This window comes from Alligator sinensis, unplaced genomic scaffold (assembly GCF_000455745.1).
Source record: "Alligator sinensis unplaced genomic scaffold, ASM45574v1 scaffold970_1, whole genome shotgun sequence".
NCBI lineage: Eukaryota > Metazoa > Chordata > Crocodylia > Alligatoridae > Alligator > Alligator sinensis.
The window spans coordinates 1,358,545-1,358,796 of NW_005842094.1; positions in this window are offsets into that span (position 1 = coordinate 1,358,545).

Sequence of the window (252 nt, forward strand, 5' to 3'; positions counted from 1 at the left end):
TGAGAGTCATGCTGGGGGGGGTGTTAAAGTTATGCCCTGTGTTCATGCAGGGGTGTGTGTGTGTGTGTGTGTGCGTGCGCGCATCAGTCATGCTGGGGGAGGGGGAGGGGGGGTGATGCCCCGTGTGTGTACGTATAGTCCTGTAGGTGTGTGACAGTCACGCCGTGTGTACGTCGCGCTGGGTGTGTGTGACCCCCCGGTGTGTGTACGTACAACCCTGTCGGGAGCGGTCGTCGCCCCCGCCCCCCCCCC